Source organism: Panthera pardus, unplaced genomic scaffold, assembly GCF_024362965.1.
Source record: "Panthera pardus isolate Hobbes unplaced genomic scaffold, ASM2436296v1 HiC_scaffold_8, whole genome shotgun sequence".
Lineage (NCBI taxonomy): Eukaryota > Metazoa > Chordata > Mammalia > Carnivora > Felidae > Panthera > Panthera pardus.
In genome coordinates, this window is record NW_026527013.1 from 112,626,736 (window position 1) to 112,643,660 (window position 16,925).

The window sequence follows — 16,925 nt, forward strand, 5'->3', positions numbered from 1 at the left end:
ACAGATGCCTCTACTTCTCTAGGCAGTAATCTGTGAAGTCTTAACCAAGAATCCCTAAGGATTTTGCAGAGTTTCAGGAAAGGTCTTATTGTTTGTGGAAATGTTCTCAGAATGGCTTGAATGCTTTTAGCTTTATCTCACTTACTGGATATAATATTTAATTTTAACAGTCAGATTTTAAGACCCTATCATTTCCATGCCCTACAGGTCTCAGAGTGCAAGTGGCTCAGTAATGAAATATAAAGTTACTTTACTTAGGCAACGTGGAGTGAAGCTAAAAGGATTAGAGTTCTCTTATCTAGAAAAATTTAACTTGCCTTTTCAGCTTCTTAACCACCTCACTTCTCCCCCCTGCCCAACACACACAATCATGAAAGACACAGAGAAGCAATGATTTTTATTGTTTCTCATAGTGATGACAACAGAAATAATGATGAGTAAATGCAGACATGGACCCTGTTACCAAAGGACAAAGGTTTATCAAATAGTCACACAAAAAGAGATGTAATTGAGAAGGGGCGGGGGGAGGGGGGGTGGATGCACAGAATGCTACAAAGGAAAAGCACATATAAAAGTATTTATTATAAAAAAGCTGGCCCAGGAAGGCCTCTCCAAGGAAGTGACAGTTGGTGATGCTGAGGAATGAGTATGAGCTAATCTTCAGTCAGGGGTGAGAGGGGCAAAGAGATAGACGGGGAGTTCTGGAGAGAACAAATGAGCAAGGGGCTTACAGGATGAGCATGGTGAACTCAAGGAAGTTAAAGGACAGAAGGCCCAACACACAGGATGCTTAGAGGTGTGGAATCAGGTGAGGTTGGAGAACAAGAAGCCATTAACAAGTTTTAAGCCTCTAGGGGGGCCTGGATGGCTCAGTCTGTTAAGAAGCTCAGGTCATGATCTCATGTCTTGTGGGTTCCAGCCCGCTATCTGGCTGCATGCTGACAGCTCAGAGCTTGGAGCCTACTTTGGATTCTCTTTCTCTGCCCTCCCCTGCTCACACTCTGTCTCTCTCTCAAAAATAAATAAACATTACCCACAAATGTATGCCCAACTCCTCTTTGACAAAGCAGGAAAGAGTATCCAATGGAAAAAAAGTCTCTTCAGCAAATGGTGTTGAGAGAACGGGACAGCAACATGCAGAAGAATGAAACTGGATCACTTTCTTATACCATACACAAAAATAAACTCAAAATGGAAGACCTAAATAAGAGACCTAAACCCTAGAGGAGAAAACAGGCAACAACCTGTTTGACCTCAGCTGCAGCAACTTAGTACTCAACATGTCTCCAAAGGCAAGGGAAATAAAAGTAAAAATGAACAATTTGGACCTCATCAAGATAAAAAGCTTCTGCAGCGCAAAGGAAATAAACAACAAAACTAAAAGGCAACCTACGGAATGGAGAAGATATCAGCAAATGACATATAGGGTAAAGGGCTAGTATCCAAAATCTATAAAAAAACTTATCAAACTCAATATCTAAAAAACAAATAACCCAGTGAAGAAATGGGCAGAAGACATGAATAGACACTTTTCCAAAGAAGACATCCAGGTGGCCAAAAGACACATGAAAAGATGCTTGTCATTGCTCATCATCAGGGAAATACAAATCAAAACCAAAATGAGTTACCACATCTCATTTGTCAGAATGGCTAAAATTAACAACTCAAGAAACAAGAGATGTTGGCGAGGAACATCTGTGGAGAAAGGGGAATACTTTTGTACTGTTGGTGGGAATGCAAACTGGTGTAGCTGCTCAGGAAAACAGTGTGGAGCTTCCTCAAAAAATTAAAAATAGAACTACCCTACAACCCAGCAATAGCACTACTAGGAATTTACCCAAAGGATACAAGAGTGCTGATGCATAGGGACACATGTACATCAATGTTTATAGCAGCACTTTCAACAATAGCCAAATTATGGAAAGAACCCAAATGTGCATCAACTGATGAGTCGATAAAGAAGATGTGGTTTATATATACAATGTAATACTACTTGTCAATGAAAAAAATGAAATTCTGCCATTCTGCCATTTGCAACAATGTGGGTATTATGCTGAGTGAAATAAGTCAAAGAAAAACAGGTATCATATGTTTTCACTCATATGTGTAATTTGAGAAACTTAACAGAAGACCAACGGGGAAGGAAAGGGGAAAAAGTAGTTTCAAACAGAGAAGGAGGCAAACCATAAGAAAGTCTTAAATACAGAAAACAAACAGGGTTGATGGTGGGCGAGGGGCAGGGAAAATAGGTGATGGGCATTAAGGAGGGCACATGTTGGGATGAGCACCGGGTGTTATATGTAAGCAATGAATCATGGGAACCTACTCCCAAATCCAAGAGCACACTATATACACAATGCATGTTAGCTAACTTGAAAACAAATTATATTTAAATAAATAAACAAACATTTTAAAAATTTGAAAAGTAAGCCTATTTTTAGGCTCATTCCATTCAGGATCACATAATCGTCAGCTAGAGGAAACCAAGCGAGGTTAGTGCAGTTCTTGCATTACGTGTACAGTTTGCTGCCATAGCTCGGCAAACAAACACTACCACTGCCCGCCACCTCTTTTAACAACCCCGTTCTCCTTACCGTGAACTCCTCCCCCAGGCGCTTCCATCCTCCACACCACGTGCAGGAACCCAGCTTCTCCCCAGGCTGTGACGGCTCAGTCAGCTGTGGCGGGAAAGCAACGCCACCGGAAGCGAAGATACCGTGCGGGAGGACCCGGATGTACTGGGCGCAAACCTCCGCAGGAAGGACCAGACTCCCGCCACAGGGCTGCGACCCCGTCTTTGGCCCTCTGCTCACACAGGGCGGCGGCGTCTTTGGAGTCTTCGTCGTGTTGGTCCTTCCAGCACCTTTATGGCTTATTTACTTGAGGACAGGATGCAGCAGTGGGGCTGCCGGGAGGCTTGTGAGACGCGGAGAGGCAGATGGCCTCCAGATGGTGGAATCCCGCTACCAGACCGACGATGCGGGCTAACCCTCTAAAAGCGCCACGCCACGTCCTCCAGCCTGTGTCTGCCGTTCTTCCCTCCGCAGAGCACCTCATTAAAGAGCCTGACAATCTGAAAGGCTTGTTTTCCTTGCTCTCAGAACTTTATAATGTGGACTCCCAGCAAAAGAGAAAACCTCGTGAAACAGTCACCCATTTGTTTTAGGACATTTGGAAGAGAGGAGCCTCTGGAGACGTGCTCTCCCTGAGGTGAAAGCATATCTTTGATGCTTTTCAGAGGGAGCTGCCTGACTGAACGTCCCTGAGAGCAAATTCAGATGATTTTGTAAATAATCAGCCAGAGGAAGGCAAGTCTCTGGCGACAAGACCAGACCAGAAGCAGAAGCCTCTGCTCTAGATGAAGACCAACAGGTACCAGTGTTATTCCTAAACCCGGATCAAGATTTGGCGGGAGGGGAACCATAACAAATGACCAAGGGACCAGGATAAAGTAATTAACACAGTGAAGAAACCTCAAATAATGATTTACCAGGGAATGACATAAATTGTGATTCTTAGCTGGTACGCCACCCCAATATCCAAACAGTTCATCTTCCTCCAATGGAGTATTTTTCATATCCCTCTTCTGCTCAGAAAGTTTTAAATTTTTTTTTTCAACGTTTTTTATTTATTTTTGGGACAGAGAGAGACAGAGCATGAACGGGGGAGGGGCAGAGAGAGAGGGAGACACAGAATCGGAAACAGGCTCCAGGCTCCGAGCCATCAGCCCAGAGCCTGACGCGGGGCTCGAACTCACGGACCGCGAGATCGTGACCTGGCTGAAGTCGGATGCTTAACCGACTGCGCCATCCAGGCGCCCCTCTGCTCAGAAAGTTTTAGAGGCAAATTCAGGAGGGAGGGTAAATTACAACGCTCCTCTTGGTTGTTTCTGGTCCTATACAATCTGTCTCCTCCACAGCCAACTCCCCCTCTTCCACTTTATTCCAGCTCTCTATTTCCACCTCCGTGCTTCTGCTCAAGCCATGCCTCTTTGGAATGATCTTGCTCTCTTCTTACCTAGGCCATCTTTTATCCCTTAGAACATCACCCAAGTCCCACTTCTGTGGAACCATCCACAGCCACTCCTGTTTACATTTATTACTGAGATCTTACAGTTCCTACTACCTCCACCCAGTATATGTATTTGTAAGTATACACAAATGAACGCCATTTTTTGTGATACTCTGTAATTATTCATATAAGTTTTCTCTCTCTCTTCTTCCAAGGAAAACACAAGTTCCGCATCAGGGCCCATATGTTTGATCTCTTTTATATCTCTCATAGCTCTTAGATGAAGGGTAAACTTCAGGGAAGAGGACAGGAGGCATTCCTCAAACTACTCTTTGGGCAATTCTATTTCATGAGCAACAGTGACATCTAGTGGTTAGAAGGTTTCATGGCTTCTGACTTTTTAGTAATTGGACAAGACATTTATAGAGAAAATGTTGCAGATTATTTAATAAATCAAATTATTCCCATAACTTGTGCTTGCTTAAAAAGATATCTCAAATACATATTATTTTCTCTGCCTTCCAAGTGCCTTCCCCTAACCTTCTGTGGTCCAACGGCCCACAAACTGCTGTAAAGGGTCCCTGCATGTGCTTCTTGCAAACCACAACTTCCCTTTCCCGTAGGAAGATCACCAGAGCTTTCATGGCGATTATGTGATTTTTAATTCTCTGCTTCCTGTTAGGATAGAATTTTATGTGCATAAATATTTATTTTGGAAATAAAATATGTAATTGAGGAAGAAACTTGAGATGATAAATATGATAGCCAGAGTAGAAACTCATTTCAAAGCCAAATGGGAGAAAGGCAATGTGGTATAAGGAAAGCTTGTGGATTTTGGCTTCTGAGGGACTTGGGATCAAATGCCAATTCTTCCCATTAAAGTCACATAGTAGTTATGACAGACTGACATCCTTGGGACTCAGTTTCCGCATCCCAAACAGTGAGAGTGACATATACCTTGCCAGGCTGCTTTGGGGAGGATTAGAATCATGTAAAATAAAATTTTGGTCCAGAGTAGGTAGCCAATAAATGATAGTCAAATAATGATGATTATTTACATTTTACTAAGAATAATTGTCCTCATGTTTCCAATTCGATATTTTGAAATACCAAAATCCTGGCTTTTAAATTTTGAGTTGTCAGTAATTAACTTTGATTCTGATTAAAATTATTTCTCCATCATCTCTCTTGGTTTCAGATACTAAAACTTCAAAATAATGCATTTGGGGAAAATACTCTAAGTCTATGAAAATGAAATAGGAATTCTGATCTGTAGACATCACAATTTGAATGGTAATGAAGGGTTTAGAAGAACTGGAACAGACTGAAATTTTTATATAGAAACCTTGAAATTTTTTAACTCAAGTTATAAATTGTAAAGTTAATCTGGATTTGTGGAGGGAGAAAAAAGCTGTAGGAATGAATATGTAAACCAATTTATTGCAAGAAAATATTGTGAAGTGCTAACTTCTGTGGCCCTCCTGTGGGCAGAATGTGAATCACAATCACCCTTTTAAAATGTATATATTTTGTTGGAAAACAACATCTGAGTATTCTCTATTTTATCTGAAGCCTGAAGTAAAAAAGCAAGAGCTTGTTTCAGAAGTTCACCTTTCGTGCCTACTATTTGGAACTTGGCAAACTTGTTTCCATATAAGGAATGTTATATACCATGGTTTATTTCCCAGCCAGCCCCACAGATTAATGCCAGTTAGGATTCAACTATATACCTCCACAAATATTACTAGCCCAGGTAACAGCAATGGGCAGTAATATTTTATTAGGAATGTCAAAGAGCAATACAATATCTGAGTTGGAAGAAATTTGAGATCTCTATTTTAAATTCTACTTGACTATACCAAAAACACACTTCTCCCCAGTTTCAGCTCTAGCAATGTGAGCGGATAATCCCCTCCCCACCTAGGACAGATGCAGTTATCTTCTCCTTTTGAGTGCTATAGAAACAGCAAGGCATAGGCAGGAGACCTGGGTTCTAATTCTCACTCTTTCATCTGTTACAGAAGAGGGAATAGGGGATGGGGGTGGGGGTTCCAAAATCTAAGGGAGTTAAATAAGGTCTATTTTGTACTCACATTAACAATCGTTATAGATTGGCTAGAGCTCTGTTCCAAGTCTTTGTATTCAGTGATGCAGGCTGAAGTAGCAGCCACTAACAACATCCTAGTCTGGTGGCAGAGGGAAAAAATAAATTGACTGCGATGGCTCAGAGTTTCTTGGAAGAGGCACAGGCCTCTTGCACTCACATTTCTCAGTCAAAGCAAGTTATAGAATCAAGGCTAATGTCAGTGAAACAGTAAATGTACTCTTCTGTACTTCTCTGGATGGGCTCCAGAGAAGGGCATAGTAGGGAGGCACAGCAAATATTTTGAACAAATAATGAAATATACCCGCTTTTTTGAGTATAAACAGACCACTGTGGTCTTCTAAGATTGAATCCAAAACTTGAATATAATAATTCTCTCTAGCCTAAGCTCAGGATTAGGTAAGACTACTATTATATTATATGTGTGTGTATGTTAATACATACATGTTGTTATATCCTTTCCCAGACATTTAGTCCAATAGGTCTCATGTGGAGCTCTGATGTCTGTATTTTTTTTAATGCTCCAGTATTAAGAGGCATTCTGGTAAAGTTCTGATCAGTCAACTCCAAACTCAACCACACATCTCAGAAACCCAGAGAGCTTTTAGAGAGTACACACTTCTGGGCATTATGCCAAAGATTGCCAAAGATTCTGATTCAGTACAGCTGAGATAGAGTGTCAGATTCTGTATTTTTCAAAGATCCCCAGGAGATACTCTGATATAAAACTAAGCAGGGAACCCTTGAGCTTTAGGATCCTTTTTGGCAACAAAATTCTGCAATCTATAGTCAATAACTTCCCCTTTTGCAAGGAGAGCCAATTGCTGTTGTATTGTTTATGTAATAAACTTTGTTTTAAGCTTTATTACTTGTATCTCAATCTAATACAAATTTAGTTCACTGATTTTAACCAGGGAGGAACAGGTACTGATTTACTCATAAGAAAACATAATGAAAGTTTGCTCAGCTAGAGAAAGAGATGTGTGACATCTCAATCACTTTTAACCTAAATAGTCCTAGTTAATATACTTCCCTCGGGAAAAATTGTGTTGTTGTTCTTGTTGTTTAATACATAAAATTTGAAGAATAAGCCAAGTAGGTAACCCAGTTCAGACTATCAGTGCTAAAATAATTCACGCCATACTACTGCTGTTCCTCATGCTGAAGTCTTTCAGTCTTCTGCAGAAGTTTCTGTAGTACCAGAATCCAGTCTTCCAAGAAACATAGAATCAGTCATAGATGTTCCAGTACAGAAAAAGGAAAAGTAGCCTATAGTAGCTACTGTTGAGATGTAGCTGTTCCTCAGATTTACAAGTTTTCCCAGGTCTCCTCCTTCCTTAATTAGGATAGTCAAGTGTTTGGTGCTGTAAGGAAGAAAACCAATTAGTACTTCTCTTTGGCCACACATAGAATTTCAGAACAGATGGACCGGGATACCAAATACTGCTGGAGATTTTAATTTTTTTCTTGCTAAATTTAAAATGCTATTACAATACTAAGTTTGTTAAGAATTTAAAGCCAAATGTTAAAAAGTGCCCTTTCACTCTTTGAGAAGTAATAGAACATTAACACATGACCTCAGAATAGAGATGGTATGTAGGAAACCACCCACCCACACATGCTACAAGTATATCTAACATTTGAATTCAGTAACTTTCCTGTTTACAGCCACAGCACAAGACCTTCTGCTGTATTGATCATGCTCTTTTATTTTCTGTATTTTCTGATGCTTTGAGGTCTTGGGGCCTTGCTGACCCTGAAGGAACTGCCCCTCCCAGTGTTAGCTAATTCCTAGAGATAGCAAAGAATTCATCCTGGAGTGCTCCTTTCATGTGTGAACAAATCCAGAGCCCGTACCTTCAAACATCTCCTTAATTAGGCTATCACATGCTGAACAAGCCACTATCCCCCTGCCCTAATTACCCCAAGACCAATACCAGACAGCTAGAGACAGCCAGCCCCTAACCCCCAGAATCTGATGAAATTATTCAAACTAGTCGATTCTAAGCCTGCTTATCCTGTTTTGCTATACCTTTCCCATGGAAACCACAGTGAAGTCTCTTGTGCAGAGTTTCCCCTGATTTCTCTGCCTCCTGGCCAGCTTTGGTACTTCCCTGTGTCCCCTGAGTGGAGTGGCATGCCTCATTTTTCTGGGGATGTATGAGTATAAACTTCTTTCTTCATGACAATCATTTCCATATCTGGATGTTTTACCATACCTGATTAAAACAAATCCTAGGTACATTTTGAGCTGCAGCCCCCTCCCCCCAATCTCATTAACTGTTTGGCAAATTAGCTTCCATTAGTAAATGTATTACTGATCTAATACTTTTTGACAATATTCAGAGGTTTCCTTGAGATACGTTTTCCTTTTAAGGTGAAACTTCAGGAGAGAGGAAAATTCAACTCCATTGAGACTGTTTTGGAATGAATCACTCTATATCCCTTAGGAAAAATTAGTAAAATCGCAGTACATTAAGCTAGATTCATGATATACAGAAGTCTCTACAATCTGTTTTTGATATGAATAAAATACTGTGAGTCATCTAAGGAAAAGTAATTTTCCCTCTTGTGAATTAAAAATGATTTCAGAAACCTTTATAAAACTCAGGAGGAAAAAGTATTGCTTCTATCAACTTGCCTGATTGTTCACTTAGAGGTCCTGTGAAGGAGCTATTAACAAGCAAGTGGTCCCCACGTGTGACTAGCTGCTGTTTCTTTGCATGGAGGAAATTAATCTTGTGGCCAGTTATACCTTTCCTTTTAATTGATGTTTAAATGAAAATGGAATTGATGGCCTATTGATGGATGAAATATATTTATGAGTGCCTGGCTGTCTGACTGGGATATTTTACACACCAGAGCTACATTAATGTAATCTTTCATAAATTCATATTATGAAATAAATTTATATTTTGAAGTAAAAGCATCTTTGTCCCTGAGAAGTTATTTTTCCTCCATTTAGAAGAGAAACTTAAAAAAAAGTTCTATATATAAAACAACCAAAGATAGAACCACAGTGCTCATTACTTTATGCAATGGATCTCAAACTATAATTTGCATTGAATCACTTGTAGAGCTTGTTAAAATGTATATTCATGGTTCATACTCTACAGAGACTCCAATTCAATAATCTGAGCAGAGGATCAGGAATCTGCATTTTTATCAAGAAGCCTGCATCCTGACACAGGTGCTGCAAGAATCATAGTTTAATAATCACAGAGAAACCAGTAGCCTACCTTATGTCCTGCTAAAGACTCATCGTTGAGCCATGTCTACAATCAGCCATCAGCTTTTGGGTTGTAAGGTATCTTCTAGTAGCAGCTTCTCTCTAAATGTTGGGCTGATAATATTTATTTTATATGTAGATAAGTATATACATGTATCTCCATATAGATGTATCATTAATACCTCCTCTTCAAATGCATACATAAATGGATAAAAACTCCTAATCAGTCACTGAATGACTATCCAAGTTAAGGCAAACTAAATACTTTGAATCTCAGTTTCCTCATCTTTAAAATGGTTTACAATGCTGCCTCATCGAATTATGGTGAGGATTGAAGGAGCAAATATATATACAATGCATTTAGCTCAATAGCTAGTGAAGAATAAAAAGTTCAGTAAATAATATTAGTGTTAAAGTATAGGGATGAAGACAGTACAATCCTGTGATGTAAAGAAGTTGCATTATGATTTCTAGAGCTCTTTCACCTACATTATGTCATTACATTCTCACAATGTGTATGTGAAATAGAGGGTATAGGATATGTTCCGATTTATAAGTAAGATTCAACTTCTGACTGCTGTCATGAGCGTTTGCTCACAGACTGAGTAAAACAAAATATGAGCCTCAATGCAGCTGAAAGAGTAGGACTTTCTTTTGCCTTTTGAATCCAAGAAATTAGTGTGCCCCAGAATGCCGCTGTAAAGTAAGAGTTCATGGTGACTTTCAAATTTATAGCTCACTGGTTAAGAGCTTAAGGTTTTAAGGGCACCTGGGTGGCTTAGGTGTCTGACTCTTGATCTTTGCCAGGCCATAATCTCATGGTTTGTGAGATCAAGCCCCATGTCAAGCGCTGCACTGACAGCGTGGAGCCTACTTGGGATTCTCTCTCTCTCTGCCCCTCCCCTGCTCACTGGCTTGCACTCTCTCTCTTTCTCGAAATAAATATTTTTTAAAAAAGAGTTTAGGTTTTAGAATAGACAAATTTGGTTCCACCACTTTAATAGTTGTGTTAACAATGTTATTTAAGTCTTCAAAGCTTCAAGTTCCTCTTGTAAAAATAAGGCTAATAAAGCAATGACTAAATAAGATCATTTGCATAGTAGTAATAATATCTAATATTTATTGAAGCTTCCATAAAATACTTTTCAGAGTGCATAGCAGGGTAATGCTCAAAACAGAGCTGGTGTATAAGCCACCCATTCACGTATGCTACAAGCACCACTAATGTTTGGAGCTCTTATTACAGTTGCCAACTCAAAGAGTAAAACAATGAATTTGTTCCTAATGTGAAAAGATAGCTAATGGACAAATGATTAGTCACCATTATAAGTACTTACTTTATTAGAAAACAGAGCAAACATGTAGAGAGTCCCAGATCAGAAAATAACTCTATGGCAAGGTCAGCTTTCTGCCCTGTGCAAGACCTTGTCTCTTCTCTAGAGATTGCTATGATCCTTTCATTTTACTCCAAAGAAAGACTTTCACTTGGGGAATTCCTTTATAGCGTTCCATGGTTTTATCCCGAATGCTCTTAGTCTGGAAAATTACTTTGTATTCTTATGTTTAATATTCTGAGTTTCTGTTAAAGATGGAATTTTTGCTGAGTTAAAGGATCACACAGTTCTTACAGGTCCCAGTTTGGCACCAAACTTTAATCTTTTGTGGCTTTGAGTTAGTCTTGGCAGAGCACTTCTAGAGTAGGAGGATTTTTAATGTTTTTTTTTTTTTTTAACAAGGCACTTTAAAGTGTTCATTTAGGCTCAGACCAAAGTAAACTGACCACTCTATTCCCATGAATTTTAGAGGGACAAGGGTTAGAATTCACGGGAAAATGTGGTAAGCAAACCTACTGAGAATTTAGTTGATATTGTGGGTTGATACTATAAAGCAGAAGGAAGACTATGGTGTTACTAAAAGAAACTTTCTCACAAAGACTTTTTTTTTTAACTTTCCACTATGCTATGCTCCCATAATACTAGAGGTGTTTTGAATATATAAATATACATGTATACATAAACACACACACACACACACACACACACACACACACACACACATATATACTTTGTACCAATGCCAAAAGTTGAGTGATAAAAATTGATACTTTCCTAAATATGAAATCATAAAATGAACTTCCAGTATAAAAGAATAACTCTAAAATTTTTATTGAAAATGGCAGTGAAAATTTTAAAGTCTAACATGACAGTGAAGAACCATAATTTTCCAAACACTGTCAGCTGCTAATAGATCCTACAGTGACTATACAGCATATTTGTCTTGCTAAGTAGACATTGATCTGAAGTAAGTGAAAGACAGTAATATTTTCTCACAATACTTTTTTCTCTTCTACATAGCTTTTCTTATTATGTATTATGTCTGAAAACTATATATGATTTTGGAACTTTTCATCGTCAGGAATATTTGAGATGGAAAACTGATATTCTGCTTTTAATTCTTGCTCATAAGTTGTGATGAATTTCCGATGAGACTTTTTCTTGAGAGAACTCATATCTCAAATATAGTTTAAAGGTTAAAAATTAAATATGTCTTATAATGGTAACATTGTTTATTATGATGATAAATTTTAGTATCCAATAATTCTATAAAGATTAAAAGAATAATACTACTTTATTTCTACTGTATTCTATCTTTTGAATCATGTAGTCATTATTTTTCAAAATCTTAAATCTATCTAGCTAAGGTAGCTTTTCTACTATTAACACCTCAGTGAAGTTTCTTATTTTGTTAACTATTCTTTTTTATTGAGACATAATTGACATATAGCATTGTATAAATGTAAAGTGTTGATTTGATACATTTATGTGTTGCAATATGATTCCCACTATAGCTTTAGCTAATACCTCCATCATATCACAAAATTATAATTTCATTTTGTGTTTAGAACATTTAAGATGTAGTGTCTTAAGTTTAATGACTCCAACTTGTTGCATTCACTTAATAAGTATTTACTATAATCCTTAAAAAAAAGCTAATTATCCCATCTGGGCTTCAAATAAAGTGATTTTAATGAGTAAAAAAAGTCTAGTCTCTTAGCAACCCTGAAGTATGTAATACAGTATCATTGACTGTAATCACAATGCTGTGCATTAAATCTCAAGAATTTATTCATCTTCTAACTGCAAGTTTGCACTCTGTGACCAATATCTTCCTGATTACCCCACCTCCCAGCCACTAGAAACAACTATTCTATTCTGTTTCTAAGAATTCAGCTTTTTTGGGTTCCATTTTTTAGTGAGATATGTCCTTCTTTGTCTGACTTATCTCACTTAGCATAATGCCCTCAAAGCCAAATGGCAGGATTTCCTTCTTTGTCAGAGTTGAATAATATTCCATTTTATACATTTACCATATCTTCTTTAGGGATACTTAGATTGTCTCCATGTCTTGGCTATTGTAAGTAATGCTGCAATAAACATGGGAGTACAGATATCTTTTCAATATACTGTTTTCATTTCCTTTGGATATATACCTGGAAGTAGAATGCTGGATCATTAGGTAGTTCTATTTTAATATTTTCAGGGAACTTCATAATGTTTTCCATAATGACTGAACCAATTTACATTCCTGCCCTTGTCTTGTTCTTGATCTTAGAGGAAAAGATTTTAAACTGTGACCATTGAGTATGATGTTAGCTGTGGGCCTAACATACATGGATTTTATTATGTTGAAGTACATTTTCTTCTACATCCAATTTGTTGAGAGCTTTTATCATGAAAGAGGTTGAATTTTGTCTACTACTTTTTCTATTATGCATCTATTGAGCTGATCATATTATTTTTATCATTTGTTCTATTATTGTGATGTATCACATTTATTGATTGGGATATAATTAACCATCCTTACATCCCAGGGATGGATCCCACCTGATCATGGTATATGATCCTTTTGTTGTTGTTGTTTTGTTTTTTTTAAACATTAATCAAAATGGCTAGCATTTATTCATCATTCATGTTATATCAGGTTGAGTGTTTAACATGGATTACTAGGGCTTATAAAAACCCTGGTATATGATCATTTTAATGTCCTGTTGATTTAGGTTTGCTAGTATTTTGTTGAGAATTTTCGCATTTCTATTCAAAAAGGATATTGCCCTGTAGTTTTCTTTCTTATAGTATCCTCATCTAGCTTTAGTATCAGGGTAATGCTGTCCTGTAAAATGAGCTTGGAAGTGTTCCCTCCTATTTAATTTTTTGAAATAGTTTGAGAAGGATTGGTGTTACTTCTTCTTAAGTGTTTGGTAGAACTTAAGGGAAACCATCTGGTCCTGGGCTTTTCTTTGTTGGGACATTTTTGATTATTGATTCAGTCCCTTTGCTATTTAATTATTCAGTAGGTTATATTTTTTCTAGAAATTTATTCATTTCTTCTAAGTTATCCAGTTTGTTGGTGTTCAATTATTGTTTATTTTATAATTGTTTCTTTTTATCTTTTGTATTTCTGTGGTGTCAGTTATATCTCCTCTTTCATTTCTGATTTTACACATTTTAATCTTCTCTCTTTTTTTTTCTTAGTATAGCTACTGTTTGTCAACCTTGTTTATCTTTTCAAGAAACCAGATTCTAGATTCTTTTGCCTTTGCTACTGTTTTTCCAGTCTCAATTTCATTTATTTTCATTCTGATTTCTGTTATTTCCTTCCTTCTGCTAACTTTGGGTTTGGTTTATTCTTTTTCTAGTTCCTAATAGTGTACAGTTAGGTTGTTCATTTGAGATATTTCTTTTTCTTGTTTTTTTTTTCTTTTGAGTGAGAGAGAGAGCAGAGGAGGGACAGAGAGAAAGAGAATCCCAAGCAGGCTCCACGCCATCAGTGTAGAGCCTGACGTGGGGCTCAGTCCCACAACTCTGAGACTGTGACCTGATCTGAGACCCAAGAGTCAGATGCATAACCAAAGCAACCCAAGAATCCTGAGATCTTTCTTTTTCTTAATGTAAGCATTTACCACTTTAAACTTTTCTCGTAGAACTGCTTTGCTGCATCTTATAAGTTTTTGGTATATCGTGTTTCCATTTCATTTGTTTCAGGATATTTTTGGATTTCTCTTTTGATTTTTCTTTGATCCATTTGTTGTTTAGGAGTATGTTGTTTAATTTACACACCTTCATGAATTTTCTAGTTTTTCTCCATTATTTCTAATTTTATACTATTGTCAGAAAAGATGCTTGTATCATTTCAGTTTTCTTAAATTTGTTAAGACTTGTTTTATGAGTGTACATATGATGTAACCTGGAAAACGTTTTATGTGCACTTGAGAAGAATATGTATTCCACTGCTATTGTGTGGAATATAATGTAGATGTCTGTTAGGTCCATTAGATCTAAAGTTCCAGTCCGTTGTTTCAGTATTGATTTTCTGTCTGGATGATCTATCCATTGTTGAAAGTGGAGTATTAAAGCCTCCAACTATAATTGTGCCATTGTCTACTTTTCCCCTTACATTTATTAGTACTTAATATATTTGGGTGTTCCAGTGTTGAGTGCATAAATATTTACAGTTTTTATTCCCTCTTAATGAATTGACCCCTTTATCATTATATAATGGTCTTCTTTATTGCTTGTTACAGTTTATGACTTAAAGTCTATTTTGTCTGATATAAGTATAGCCACCCCTAATTTCCAAATGCATGGAATATCCATTTTCATCCCTTCACTTTGAGCTTATGTGTGTCCTTAGAGGTGAAGTGAATCTCTTGTAGGCAGCATATAGTTTGGTCTTGTTTTTTAATTGTTTTTTCATTCAGCCACTCTGTGCCTTTTGATTACAGAATTGAAAACATTTAAGTAATCATTAATGGATACTTACTTCCTGATGCCATCTTTTTAATTGTTTTCTGGCAGTGTTGCAGTTCCTTTGTTCCTTTCTTCCTCTCTTTCTTCCTTCGTGAATTAATTATTTTTCTGTAGTAGTATGGTTTCATTGCCTTCTCTTTGTCCTTTGTATACTTACTGTAGTTTTTTGCTTTGTGGTTACTGTGTGTTGCAATTAGGGAGGATCAACATAAAACATCTTCTGGATATAACAGTCTATTTGAAACAGATAGCAACTTTGATCACATACAAAAACTCCTCTCCCCAACATTTTATGTTTTAACATCATAATTTACATCTTTTTATATTGTGTATCCAATAATTAATTATTACAGCTATAATTATATTTAATACTTCTGATCTTAAATTTTACACTAGAGTTAAGTGATTAACAGACCATTGCATTACAGTATAGAGTATTCTGAATTTGACTATGTACATACTTTATCAGTATGTTTTATATTTTTATGTTAATTTTATATATTTGCTTCCTTTCATTTCAGTTTTAAGAATTCCTGTTAGCATTTCTTGTAAGGCAGGTCTAGTAATGACAAATTCCGTCAGCTTTTGTTTGTCTGGGAAAATCTAACTCTCCTTCATTTTGGAAGAACAACTTTGCCAGCTCAAGTATTCTTGGTTGGCAGTTTTTTTCTCTTCCTGTACTTTGAATATATTATCTTACTCCCTCCTTACCTGCAAGATTTCTGCTGAGAAATCCACTGATAGCCTTATGGGCATTCCCTTGTATGTGAAGAATTTGAATTTCTTCACTTCATGAACTTGGATGTCTAGATCTCTCCCTAGATTTGGTAAGTTCTCAGTCATTACTTCTTAAATTTGCTTTCTGTCCCTTTATCCCTCTCTTCTCCTTATAGGGCTCTAATAAGACCTATATTGTTTCTATTAATGGTGTCCTATTATTCATATAGGCTTTCTTCACTCTTTTTCATTCTTTTTCTTTGTTCTCCTCTGACTGGTAATTTTATATGACCTACCTGTCTTCTACTTTATAGATTCTTTCTTCTGTTTGATACAGTGGTCTATTGATGCTTTCTATTGCATTTTTTTTAAATTTTATTCATTTGTATTCTTCAGCTCCAGAATTTCTATTTTTTGTTTTTATGATTTCTCTCACTGTTATACTTCTCATTTTGTTCAGGTATTGTTTTCCTGATTTTATTGAACTTTCTTTGTATTTTCTAATAATAGGTTACTTAGCTTCCTTGAAACAACTATTTTGAATTCTTAATCAAGCAAATTGTAGCTCTCCATTTCTTTGGGAAATGGAAAATCATTGTGTTCCTTTGGTGGTGTCATGTTTCCTTGATTTTTCATGCTCCTTAAAGTCTTGGAATACTATCTGTATATTTAAAGTAACAGTCACCTCCTCCTGTCTACTGACTGGCTTAGGGATAAAAATACCTCCATCAGCAGTATTAGAGATTCTGAGGCATTCTCAGGCCTTTTCAATGGATATGCCTGCTCCCCACTTCTTGTCCCCTTGGAAATTCCTAAGATTGTATGCCTTCTCTTGCAAAGCCAGATGCTGACAGCTTCTTGTTTGCTTGCTTTCCCTAGAATAGTGCTCAGTTTTGTGTGTTGTCTCCCAGTCCTACAGAGTCAGGCAAGCTTTTTATGCATGTATATGCTCATTAGCTGTCTGCAGAGACTTGTTTCCACTACCCCCGGGGTTGGTGGGTGTGGGTAAGTCATGCAGAATGTTGGGGTGTCCCTGGGCCACCTAAGGGGAGATCTG

General features: G+C 37.2%; 1 protein-coding gene across 1 annotated transcript in view; it reads left to right on the forward strand.

The window, feature by feature from the left end:
* Positions 1 to 2,734: 2,734 nt before the first annotated feature.
* Positions 2,735 to 16,925, forward strand: part of ABCB5 (ATP binding cassette subfamily B member 5) — a 134,054-nt gene continuing 119,863 nt past the window's right edge. Inside the window, exon 1 of the mRNA XM_019443565.2 lies at positions 2,735 to 3,372. The gene's annotated coding sequence lies outside the window, so the exon portion shown is untranslated. The remainder of the gene's footprint in view (positions 3,373 to 16,925) is intronic.